The sequence below is a fragment of the Odontomachus brunneus genome, unplaced genomic scaffold (genome assembly GCF_010583005.1).
Source record: "Odontomachus brunneus isolate Ranch 3 - 2012 unplaced genomic scaffold, Obru_v1 Obru_scaffold_116, whole genome shotgun sequence".
NCBI classification, from domain to species: domain Eukaryota; kingdom Metazoa; phylum Arthropoda; class Insecta; order Hymenoptera; family Formicidae; genus Odontomachus; species Odontomachus brunneus.
The window spans coordinates 126,779-127,037 of NW_022639566.1; positions in this window are offsets into that span (position 1 = coordinate 126,779).

The window sequence follows — 259 nt, forward strand, 5'->3', positions numbered from 1 at the left end:
GTTCCGAATTTTTTTTTAATTGACATGCAACTGCTTTTGCAAAAATGTCATCTTCATCCGTTGCATCAAAGAATGTTACATTTGGAGCTTTGTTTTCTAAATGTGATGAAACTACTGACGTTAACTTTAAAAATGATTCTTCCATCTTATCTGCTGAAGGGGTGCGTTTAATATTTTTTTTTAATCTTTTTGGTAGATTAGATGACATGCCTGATGACGAATCAAAAGATAATGTTGGAGATACCAATTCTCGATCAAG